We start from the raw sequence: 12,736 nt of genomic DNA, 5'->3' as shown, positions 1-12,736 counted from the left end.
CCAACAGAATCCCTAATCTGTCCCGGGTACCCAACACAAGGTACAAGCACTCAAGATCTGCACTTGAATGAGCAGGAAGCCTGGAGAGAGGGAGTGAATTCCTATAGACCACGGCAACCGCCCCACAACCATGAGTCGGTGTTGGTGCTGCACTGAGTACGCAGGAGGGCACAGCTGGGAAAGAGTGACCCCTCCCAGGTCCCCCACCCAGGTCTCAGTAATACATACCAGGTCAGCTCCCTCATCCACGATCAAGTCATGGATGAGGGGGATTTTATTTTGGACCCACCTGGCATGCAGCAGCAGCAGCAGACCCAAGGGCAAGCTGGTAAGGCCGCCAGGAACCATCAGTCTGGGGGAAGAACCAGAAGAGGGGATAGCCATAAGGTGTCTAGCCCCTCTTCTCCTCAGCTGCCCTGCTAATCCCCCAGTGCCATACCTCCCCCTGCACGTGACCACAGTTATGGGGGCACCTCCCTGACGACCTGAGTTGTTCAATAGACTTTGCAGGCACATGTTAAAATATTAAGATGTAAAATATAAAACAGTATAAAAGACTATAAAAGAGAGCAGCAGCTAAGAAGGGCAGATAAGATCTGTGTTTGCCCCTGTCTTCCTGGTTTTTAAAGCTGCTGCCCTCTGCTGCTGCTATTTGCTGCTAGTATCTCTGGTTGCTGGTATCTCTGGAGAGGCGGTGGGTGAGTCTTCATGTGCTCCTCAGTGTGTCTCCAAGTGTGACAGCAAGTGCGCACTTAGCGTTGTACTTGGCGCGACGCCGAGGCGCTGCCTCTGGCAGCCCCACCTAAGTGCCTGTTTGGCAAGGGCAGAAACAGGCTCAGGGTCCACCTGGTGCAGCTGGTGCTCTTCCAGCTGCACCAGCTGCACCAGATGCTCTGACTTGGATTCCTGCATTGAGCAGGGGGTTGGACTCGATGGCCTTGTAGGCCTCTTCCAACCCTACTATTCTATGATTCCCCACAGCTCCAGTTATATTCAGTAACTCATGAACAAATGCCAGTCAGGCAGCCATGCGAAAAGGCAGCCATGCAAATGGCAGCCGCTATGACGGCCGCCATTTGCTGCCGCAGCAGCCGGAAGAGGAGCCGGAGCTGCCGCCAGGTAGGCTCCGTCCCGGGGGGATTCCGTGGGGTAGCGGGGGGGATTGCCCTGTTTCGCCACGGACTCCGGGGGGCCGGATTCTGAAGAATCCGGCCTCGCTGGAGTCCGTGGTGGAATTCTCCAACATCCCTACCCACAATTGGATGCAAGACTGAAGTCAATAACCTCCAGTTCATGCGACATTGTCCAAAATCCTAAAGGTTCACACTAAGGATAGACACCCCCATCATTCAAGCTTTGTTACTCATCAGCTCTTCTAAGCAGAAATTAAATTGATAGCTTCTTTTATTTCCATAAAGCAGCTTTCCCCAGCCTGGTGCCCTCCAGATGTGTTGAACTGTGAGTCCCATAATCCCCAGCCAGTTTGGCTAATGGTCAAGGAGGATGGGAGTTGTTGTCCAACATATCTGAAGGGCACCAGTTTGGAGAAGGCTGCCTTAAAGGAAAGAGAGGACTCAAACACAGCATAGCTAGGGGCCTGTCTTCGTGGGTGATTTGCTGCAGATTGGGACCATTTGGAGGTCCTTTGTGGTTTATGACACCATGGCCAGTTTGCACTACCCCAGAATTTAGCTATGGGGAAGCCACATTTTTGCAGAGTACTTTCACTCCATTTTTTCTTTATTTTGGCTCCCCTGTGGTTCAGCTAGTGTGTGCCCATCCCTCCGTTTTAAATTAAGTATGATTGGGCATTCCTAGGGGTGTATCTTTCACCCGGCTCTGACTTCAGTAACCTAGTTAACTGGAGTAACTAGCCTGTCTTTCCAACTCATCAAGGTGCTAGAGAACTCTTCCGTGTCTTCAGAATCACACTATGCATCCTTTTTGCCAGCGGACGTAAATAGCCTCCATTTCCCAGCCCTTCCCCCTTGAGAGCGTTCTCTGATGCTTGTGTAACTTTGCTTCTCTGATGCTTGTGTTATTTCGCTGCTTCTCTGCACGGAGGGAAAGGGTTGGCTGGTGTTGCCTCCCTGTGCTGCTGCCGCCTCTGCTGACTGCCTCCTCTCCTCCCTCTCTGCATTCTTTAGTTTCTACTGTATCGCTGTATCGATACAGCAAACTACTGGGGCTGCAGGCTCCTGCTCCTGCTCATCTCCTCTTGCTAGATAGCTAGTATTTGAAACAGCATGGCTCCAATTCCCATTTTCTCAATGGGAAAAAGACGCTACAGATTCTCAATGGGGGAAAGCATACAACAGAGGCCGCAGACTGAGAATGGGCGAAGCAGCTAGATTGCTGTATTAACTCCCTGGAAATGCGTAACTGGGGTTTTATGACTGGGCTACACAGGCTGCAGACTATCAATGGGTGATGCAGCTAGATCCCTGTATTTACTCCCTGGAAAAGGAGAAAGGGTGTGGGAGCTCTAACTGTTGACTAGAATGGGGTGAACTTGCATCGGTGGGGTGCTCTCATGGGGAGCCTTCAGATGCTGTGGGAGATAATAATGTGGTAGCTGGGGGGAAGCCTGGACAGGGGTGGGAAACAAGCCCCTCTCATTTGTTGAGCAGCACCTGCCGGGTTGATGACATTCAGTTCTTCTCTGCCCACCCAACCCGGAAATATGTTGCTTTCAAGCACTGTGTGACCCGTGAAAATTGGATTTTTAAGGTACAGTACAATTGGCTTTTCTTGCTTTGTGCATTCCTGACAGACCAAAGCCAATTCCATGAAAATCTGGGTAATACTCCAACATGCTTCTCATTCTATTGTCATGAAGATCCCCCCAAGTTTCCTCTGTAGAACAGAGAGAAGTATTATTACCTACAAATGTCTGCAGTTCAAGATGCTATTACAGGCACAGCTACAGTGATGAGAGAGTTGGCAACCCTAGCTCAGTGGAAAATCTCTATGTTTTGGTGTTTTCAGCTTGGCTAGTTACTATAGAATAGAGAAAAACAGTAAAATTTAACAATGAAATATCATTATACTGTTTTTTGCACAGTATATAGGAACCAAGAAGAATGTTTTTCATCCAAAATCCAATCTAACCCAAATAGGAGATTTTTCCCAACCTGTTAGAAATATAGCAATGAAACAACTGGGTTGGGGGTACTGGTGATAGTAAATATAATTGTAGCAAAATCTAATAATGCAATTCTTTATATAGTTAAAACATATACACAGAGATAATAAGAATACACAGTTATTGTGCTGTAAAAAAATATACATCAAACCAATGAGAGAGACACCTTCTCCTAACACTCAATCTGAGGTGAGACTGGTACTATGATGGAATGTGGTTTAATTGATGCTTGGAGAATTTTACATCCTGCTGACAGAGAATATCCTTTTATTTCACCAGTTCACCATAATTGCTTTCTACAACTTTAGTATGTCAAATCAAAGACTGCAAGACTGATACATTGGTAGTTTCAGATCATACCCCAGTATGTTTAGAACTGCAATTTTCTGATACTCCTAGGACCCCCGGTCTTTGGTGTTTTAATGTTTCACTTCTTATGATGAGAAGTTTAAAACCCAGATGTTAGCTGAACTAACAGAGTATTTCAATACTAATGAGGGTACAGCAGGTGCACCATTGAATGAGAGGCTAGTAAAGCTTTTATAAGGGGGGAAATTATCTCTTATGCTTCCTATAAAAAAAAAAACTTCAAAAACTCAACAGATGCACTTAAATAAGAACCTGAAATCTCTCATAACTCAGTTTGCCCCTTCCCCTACAGCACAACTTTATCAAGAGCTACAGAATACTAGGTGTGAGTTGAATAATATCCTTTCATATCAGGCAGAATTTGCTCTGACATGTCTACAACAGAAATATTGGGCAAATGGTGAACGTCCTAGTAAGATCCTTGCACATTGTCTTAAACAGCACCAACATCAAAATGTTATTTCAGCTATTAAAGATGAGAGTGGTAAAGTATATACTTCTCCTACAGACATAAACTCATAATTTTTAAAGTTTTATGCTGATCTGTATAGTATCAGTAATAAGATATCAGTGCAAGATATGGATGCTTTTTTTCTCAGATTTATCTTCCACGTTAGATTCTTCACAACAACGGCTCCTTTTAGCTCCTCTGCGTTTAGAGGAAATAATGAATGCAATAATGAAAATGAATACTGGGAAATCACCCGGACCAGATGAATTCCCATTTGAATGGTATAAAACATTTTCTAGCTTTTTAGACCCAAAGTTGTATCGCCTCTATAACCATATTTTTGGAGTGGGCTCCCTTTCTTCATCATTAAATGATGCTTACATTACTGTGATTCCTAAGCCAGGCAAGGATCATACCTCTTGCACAAACTATCAATGTATATCATTAATTAATGTTGATATCAAAATATTAACAGCAATCTTGGCTGATAGCTAACAACAGGTCATGGCTGTATTGGTTAGACCAGACCAGGTGGGATTTATTAAAAATCGACAGGGGGCTGATAATCTTAGATTAGTTGTTGATCTGGTTGCTTTAAACTATGAAAGAACTGATCAGGCAGCCATCATTTCCTTGGATGCAGAAAAGGCCTTCAACAAAATGCATTGGAAATTTATTTTTACTACATTGACTAATTTTGGTTTTCCTATAGAGTTTCTGAAATGGGTTAAAATTTTATACTCAGCTCCTAGAGCGAGAGTATTGATCAATGGTTTATTCTCAGCATTTTTTTTCCTAGGGCAGGGCACCTGACAAGGTTGCCCACTTTCCCCATTGATATTCAATTTATGTTTGGAACCCCTGGCATGTGTTATTAGACAAAATAATACTATTCATGGATTTGTCCATTTTGGATTAGAATTTAAAATTAGTCTTTATGCTGATGATCTTTTGTTGTTATATTGAGACTCCAGTCGTCGGTTCCGGCTTTGATGACATTGATTAATACCTTTGGTGAATTGTCCAGCTATTAAATTAATTGGTCAAAGTCGGAAATAATGCCGATTGGACATAGGATATACTCTACTGTATTAACCAATCAACAATTTCGACGGTGCCCAGAGTTTATTATTTTTTTGGGAATAATTCCTAGAGATATATCTCAATTAGTTTAAATTTAAACAAGTTGATTAATGATATTTCATGAGATATAGATAGATGGGCATCTTTAAAGTTGAGTTTATGGGGTAAGGTGAATACACTTAAGATGAATACCATACCCCGAATTATTTATATTATACGAGGGATCCCTATACTTATACCTGGTAAATATTTCCAAAAACTCAATGCTTTGTTTCGTAAATTCTTTTGGGGTTCCTCTCCACCAAGAATATCTTTAAAAAGGATGCAACTTCCAATTAATGAAGGCGGGTTTGGTTTTCCAGATCTATCTATGTACCATTGGGCTTATTTGCTGACCTCTACCAAATTTTGGTCGTCTCCACTCAAATTAGATTTTCCTCCATAGTCAGTATTGGAATCTTCTTGTCTGGAGCCTCTCTTTAAATGGATGGCATTACTCAGCATATTAAGGTAGACAGAGCTTCTTCTACAATTTTGGCAGTTAGGGAAGTCTGGCGTATAATGTCACGTTTGATCCATTTTCCCAGGCTACATTGACTTTATGGGGAAATCCAGATTTAAGAATTGGCAAGAAAATGTTTTTATGGCGGACCTGGACAGATGAGATGATCTTTAATTTAGATCAATTAGTGGGGGTTGATGATGAGTTTTTGGTATTTTCAATTTTGCGAGATCAGTTTGATCTGCCGCCTTCAGCGGAATGGCAGTATTTGCAACTGAAACATTTGTTGGTATCTAGATTCGGTCCTGCTACTTTTACTGCCTCGGAGTCTCCTTCACTATTGGAAATACTTATTGAAGCTGATCAGATGTATTGACCTATGATTCATGTTTATAAACATTTATTATTATTATAAATATGACACAAGTGGTTTACAGCAGGAATGGAGTAGGGAATTGGAATGTCCTATTTTGCTTAATTAATAGGGATGGACGAAAGTCACTTACCTGATCCTGAAGCTTGCTCTGCAGTGGGGGGGAGGTGCTCCGTCCCTCCCCCCGAAATTCTGGCCGGGGGGGAGGCGCCCTGTCCCTCCCCGCTGAAATTCTGGCTGGGGGGGTAGGTGCCCCGTCCCTCCGGCCACGAAACCTCGTCTCCTGCTGGGACGCAAATGGCGGTGGCCGTAGCCGCCGCCGTTTGTGTCCCTGCAGTCAGCCGTGATAGGCTACATAAATGTTTACATAGCCTATCTCGGCTGACTTAAAAAAAAAAAAAAAAAAGCGCGTACGCAAATGGCGGCGCTCATGGGCGCCGCCATTTGCGTTCCTTATTTTGGCACATGTAGTCTACGTAAAGATTTACGTAGACTACGGTGAAAATAAGGGCAACACTATTTGTGTTCCCCTTATTTTCGCCGTAGTCTACGTAAATGTTTACGTAGACTACATGTGCCAAAATAAGGAACGCAAATGGCGGCGCCCATGGGTGCCGCCATTTGCATACTCGCTTTTTTTTTTCCCTCAAAGTCAGTTGTGATAGGCTACGTAAAGATTTACGTAGCCTATCACGGTGTTTTCTTAAAAATCTAGCCGTGATAGGCTACGTAAATCTTTACGTAGCCTATCACGTTTGTTTGTTTGCTTGTTTTTTTACTTGGAAATGGCGGTGGTGGCAGCCGGTCGGAAGACCAGCCGCCGCTGGCGGAGCCGCCGCCACCAGGGACATTCGAGCAAGGTAAGTCCCGTCCCGGGGGGGGCGGGGGGGAGACCATTTCTCCACCAATTTTGGGGGGCTGAATGCACTGGCATTCGGCCTCCCCGAGATTCGTGGAGAAATTGTCTGACATCCCTATTAATCAATGGACTGCCATGTTGGTGTCTGTATCGGACATTTCAATGGATCATCGGTGACGCCTTATTCAGCAAAAGCTCTTGTTTCAGGTCTATTGGACACCACAACGTCTTTTTAGTAAAGGCTTATCAAATTTGGCTAATTGTTGGAGGTGTAATGCAGTCGATGCTTCTTTAATTCATATGTTTTAGAAATGCCCAATGGCCGCCTCCTTTTGGGAAGACGTTATTGTACAGATAAATTTTATATTGGAAATAGGGATGTCAGAGAATTTCGCCACGAATCTCAGGAAGGCCGAATGCCAGCGCATTCGGCCCCCTGAAATCGGTGGCAAAACAGTCTGCCACCCCCCGCCAGGACGGGACTTACCTTGGGCGAATCTCCCTGGCGGCTGCGGTGTGGCGGTGGCGGCGGTGGCGGCCGGTCTTCCGACCGGCTGCCGCCGCCGCCATTTCCAAGTTTAAAAAAAAAAAAAGTGATAGGCTATGTAAAGATTTACGTAGCCTATCATGGCTGAGTTAAAAAAAAAACAAAAAATCACGCGTATGCAAATGGCGGCGCCCATGGGCGCCGCCATTTGCGTTCCTTATTTTGGCACGTCTAGTCTACGTAAACATTTACGTAGACTACGGTGAAAATAAGGGGAACGCAAATAGCGTAGCGTGTACGGTCTACGGCCGCTGCCATTTGCAGACCTGGCCGGCCAGGATTCGCGGCGGGAGGGACGGGGCGCCTCCCCCCCAGCCAGAATTTCAGGGGGGAGGGACAGGGCGCCTCCCCCTCACCGCGAATCAAATTTTGTAAAAGGTAAGTGACTTTTGTACATCCCTAATTGGAAAGCTCTTTAATATTTATTGATGTAAATGTTCTTTTAAATTACATACCTGCTTCTTGGAATGTAACACACGATCAGCGTAAATGGATTTTTTTGCACCCCTTAGGTTGCTAAAATACTTTTTTACGATATTATGATATTAGAAGGATAAAAGCCTACCGCGTATAACGCAATGGACTGAAGACTTAACAACACTAGCAACATTTGAAAGAGTGGTATATAGACGTAACTTGCAAATGGACTTATATGCGGATATTTGGTCTGCTTTTACTGAAGTTTATGTGTAACCTTTTTTTTTTCTTCCCTTTTTTTTCTCGAATATTGTAATGTTAGAAACTGATGATTTTGAATATGTTGTTGTATTTTTATTTTTTTAAATTTATTTTAAAGTTTTGTAATGTTTTCAATTTGTTTTGTTTTGTAAAAATTTACAATAAAAGATTAATAAAAAAAAACAATGAGAGAGAATACGATGTTGTTGTGTTATAAAAACCTAACCATCCCCAAAATAACTAATACCAAATAAACCAAACTAGTTTTGACGTACAGTCTTCCTCAGTGGTCTAGTGCCAAGTATATGGTCTAGTAAAAAAGAGGTATGCCCAAAAGTAAACACAGACATATATTAAAACATATTGTATATCACACATACAGCACAATTATGAGTATAGGCCACTACAGTATTTAGACCTGGAAGTACACAAACAAAATTATGTTTAAGATGTTTTATTAATGATTAAAAACTGCTACTTAAAACTATATAAAATATAGCAAAAAGTTTTTATTAAAAGTCAAAAACTCACCAACTTAAAACTCTTGCCAATCCTTCTATTCCTCTAGTACATGTACCAGCAAAAAGGTGTACATTTTATAATAATGAATAAACTGCAAGGGGACCAAAGGCTCCACTATGAAAGACTGTTTTGGGGGAGGGGGGGGCAAGCGGTCCTAAAGGCAAATATATAGCAGTAAGTGCCCATTTTTAAAATAAACTACAACATATACATATAAAACCACATACTCACATACAAATGGTGGGCTGATAGGAAACTAAAATAATAAAATAGCTCTGAATATGGCTTAGACAGGAACTTTCAAGCTATCTGCACAGCCTGTAGCAGCTTGGGGCTCTCATTAAGTACTTAAAATAACTAAGGCACAGATGTAAAGGATGGAGCTTGATAAAGTCATGATTCAAGGGCACTTATCCAAAACTAACTAATAAAAAGAGCAAGCTGCTCCAGCTGGTCCAGGGCCTACAGAAGCAAGCAAGCTCCCAGAGAGCGAGTGACCAGAGTGAGCAGACAGGGGTAGCAAACAGGAGTTGGCCAGGGGAGTTGCAGTGGGAGACAAAGGAGACAGAGGCTAGGAGGTAAGTGGGCTGCAGGAAGCCCAGGGGGCTGCCCTTTATCCTTCTGAGTGGCTGTGAGCTCACCAGCTGCTTCTGAGAGCCCCAATTGGATTGGGGGTGTGTGGCCTGAGTACTCCCAGCAGCTGAGTGGGCAGGAAGCTTCAGTCTGTTTCCTGCCTCCCAGCTGAGCAGAGCAGAGCAGAGCAAGCTGCTCTAGCTGGTCCAGGGACTACAGAATCAAGCAAGCTCCCAGAGAGCAAGCGGACTAGGGTTGGTGGAGAATTTCTCCACGAATCTTCGGGAGGCCGAGTGCCGACGCATTCGGCCCCCCTAAAGTGTTGGGGAAATTCTCCGCTGCCCCCCCGCCCCCCCGGGATGGGACTTACCTTTGGCGAATGTCCCTCTCGGTGGCGGGTCCCGGCGGTGTTTCGGCGGGGGCGGGGGCAGTGGCCGGTCTCCCGACCGGCTGCCGCCGCCACCATTGCAAAAAAAAAAGTAAAGTAAAAAAAACACACCCACCCCCGTGATAGGCTACGTAACGATTTACGTAGCCTATCACAGCTAGATTTCCAAAGTCAGCCGTGATAGGCTACGTAAATTGTCACGTAGCCTATCACAGGTGACTTTGGGAAAAAAAAAAAGCGCATACGCAAATGGCCGGGTAGGAGCGCCCCATCTACCTGGCCTATTTACGTAGCCTATCATGGCTAGATTTCCAAAGTCAGCCGTGATAGGCTATGTAAATCGTCACGTAGCCTATCACGGGTGACTTTGGGGGAAAAAAAAAGCGCGTACGCAAATGGTGGCTCCCATGGGGACCGCCATTTGCGTTCCTTATTTTGGCACGTCTAGTCTACGTAAAGATTTACGTAGACTACGGCGAAAATAAGGGCAACGCAAATAGACAAGACGTGCCAAAATAAGGAACGCAAATGGCGGTCCCCGTGGGAGCCGCCATTTGCGTACGCGCTTTTTTTTTTTTTCAAAGTCACCCGTGATAGGCTACGTGACGATTTACATAGCCTATCACGGCTGACTTTGGAAATCTAGCCATGATAGGCTACGTAAACAGGCCAGGTAGACGGGGCGCTCCTACACGGCCTGAATTTCGCCGGCGAGGGATGGGGCGCCTCCCCCCCGGCCTGAATTTCGGCGAGGCGGGGCGCCTCCCCCCCCCTCGCCTGAAGTTCGGGGGGAGAACTGAAGCGCCTCCCCCCCACCGCAAAGCAAGCTGCGGGACGAGGTAAGTCCCTTTCGTCCATCCCTAGAGTGGACAGGAGGAGCAAACAGGAGTTGGCCAGGGGAGTTTGGCAGGGGAGGTCAAGGGGGAGGCCCCTAACTTTTTTTTTCTTTTTTAACAAACTCTTTTTTTTCATTTATTTGTCTTGTAACACACACTTCCACACCAGTGGGACTCTGCTTTTAACCTCTAGTGAGTAGAGGAGCAGGCACAGGCTAGTCTAGAACAATCTAGACACAAAAAGGGAAAAGAGGCTATGGAAGGACAAGACTCTCCAGTGGTGGTGACCTGCAAGGTGTGTGCAGTGTTTGTTTTCTTGCCTGAGAACAACATGGCCTACACCTGCAACAAGTGCAAGTTGATCACGCTGCTGGAAGAAAAAGTAAGTGGACTGGAGCGGCGACTGTTGACCCTCCGGGGAATAAGAGAACACAAAGAGTTCTTGGACAGAATGGGGGAACTACAGCAGCAAAGTGAAGACCAGAAGCTTGAAGAGCAACAGCAAGCTGAGGCAGAAGTGAGAAATACTGAGGTGAGGAAAAATGGAGTAGCGGATACTCCTTGGAAAAGGGTGACATTTGGGAGAAGAAGAACTAGATGCCACTCTGCACCAGTGGAAGCAGTGGAGCTGTGGAACCGATTCCAGGTACTTGAGGATGAGACTGGAGGACAGCCTGCAGAAGAAGAATCACAGGGGAACCTACATGAGAGTAAGCAAGAGGCTGAAGGTCAGTCAAACAGAGGCAATGAAACCCAGGCCTACAACAAGAAGAGAAGAGTGGTAGTAGTGGGAGACTCCTTGCTGCGTGGGATCGAGACCCAAGTATGTCACGAAGACCCGTGGACTCACCAGGTATGTTGTCTCCCAGGAGGACGGATTAGAGACGCGACTGAAAGGTTGCCTGCACTCATACAGCCCAATGACAGGTAGTATCCCTTCTCATCCATGTGGGAACAAATGATACCACCAAGCGGAACTACGAAGAAATCACGTCAGACTTTGAAGCTTTGGGGAGGAAACTCAAGAACTTTGGGGCCCAGATAGTTTTCTCATCCATACTTCCAGTAGTTAGAAGAGGGATAGAAAGGGAACGAAAAATACTCCGGGTGAATGACTGGCTACGAAGGTGGTGCTGACGAGAGAGGTTTGGATTCTGGGACCACGGGCTATACTTCCTGAAAGATGGGCTGTTGGCAAGGGACGGGTTGCACCTCACAAAGGATGGGAAGAATGTGTTTGGCCACGGCATGAAGAACTTAATCAGGAGTAGGGATGGCGGAGAATTCCGCCACGGATTTCACTGAGACCGAATGCACTGGCATTTGGCCCCCCGAAAACCATGGCAGAACAGCCTGCCAGTCCCCGCGCCCCCATGGATCCCCCCGGGAAAAAGCTTACCTGAGGCGGATGTTCTGGACAGCGGCAGCGGCGGCTGGTCTTCCGACCGGCTGCTGCTGCCACCATTTGCAGTCTGGTCTGGTTTTTTTACATTGACGTGATAGGCTACGTAAAGACTTACATAGCCTATCACATCTGGGTAGGTAAAAAAAAAAAAAAAGCTTATGCAAATGGCAGCGGCTATGGCCTTTATTACGTTTTGTCTGCATAGTGAGATCAGACAGTGCAATTAAAGCGGCACTCACATTGTTTCAGCTGCATCCTCTATGCCAAGGGTCCCAAAACCCTGGGCCGCGGACCAGTACTGGTCCGTGGCCTGTTAGGAACCGGGCCATGGGGGTCCACGGGGGGGCGATCCGTCCCTCCCCCCCAGAATCCTCGCCGGCCCTGGGCAGCTCCGCTCCGCAGCAAGTCTGCGGAGCTGCCAGCCAGCTCCAGCCATTGGCACGCAAATGGCGTCCACATAGCAGACGCCATTTGAGTCCCTGTTCTTCAAGTAATAGGCTACATGAATCTTTACATAGCCTATTACTGCAAAGAACAGGGACGCAAATGGCGTAGCAGATGCCATTTGCGTCCCTGTTCTTTGTAGTACTACACTAAGTAAAGATTTACATAGCCTATTACTTGAAGAACAGGGACGTAAATGGCGTTGGCTATGCCAAACGCCATTTGCGTCCGCAGTCCGGGCGCAGCTACCCCCCCGCCACCCCCCGAAATCCCCCCGGGACGGACTTGGACCAGCTGCCGCCAGGTAGGTTCTGTCCCAGGGGGATTTCGGGGGGGTGGCGGGGGGGTAGTCTACAAAACCGGTCCCTGGTGCCAAAAAGGTTAGGGACTGCTGCTTTGCAGTCATTAATTACGATACATCTTTACAATGACACTAGGTAAAGAGTCTGCATTAGGTGGAGGCATGTCTGCCTGTGCAAAAAGAAAGGGTGTGTTTTAATTAGTTATTTAGGGTGCAATCCTATGGAGGGTAGGTTGCAAGCAAGCACAACTAGTGACATT

The sequence above is a fragment of the Heloderma suspectum genome, chromosome 1, assembly GCF_057233095.1.
Source record: "Heloderma suspectum isolate Gila_16-S chromosome 1, 16-S_ref, whole genome shotgun sequence".
Classification (NCBI taxonomy): domain Eukaryota; kingdom Metazoa; phylum Chordata; class Lepidosauria; order Squamata; family Helodermatidae; genus Heloderma; species Heloderma suspectum.
The sequence above is the reverse complement of the archived record's forward strand: the minus strand, read 5'-3'. Positions refer to the sequence as shown.